We start from the raw sequence: 422 nt of genomic DNA, 5'->3' as shown, positions 1-422 counted from the left end.
CTTGGGATCAGTATCTGCAACAGAGCCGATAAACCACGACACCAGGCGCTTCTGAAATATTAAAACACACATGGAGGTGTCTAACTGCTCATCTCTAACTCATTCTGAGACGTCCTAATCCTCACGCTCGATTGCAGACACACTCCCCTCCTCTCCCAGCACACACAACCCACGAGTAGAGGGGTCCCCTTCTTGCAGCCCCCTCCCACAGGAGATGTGGGTGCTGCACCCCGACAGCACCCACGCTGCTGCCTGCCGCACACTAACGCACACACTATTTCTGCTGCAAACATGATGGATTTAGGGACCAGCCCTTTCAAGAAATACCACAGACGTGCCCAGCTGCCCCATGAAGTGCACCGCAGGCCAGAGTCCCATCATGGGGTGTTGGGGTCTTTTTATTTCAGCTTGTGGACTCAAAC

Source organism: Antrostomus carolinensis, unplaced genomic scaffold, assembly GCF_000700745.2.
Source record: "Antrostomus carolinensis isolate BGI_N321 unplaced genomic scaffold, ASM70074v2 scaffold20365, whole genome shotgun sequence".
NCBI lineage: Eukaryota > Metazoa > Chordata > Aves > Caprimulgiformes > Caprimulgidae > Antrostomus > Antrostomus carolinensis.
Note: the sequence above shows the minus strand (reverse complement) of the source record.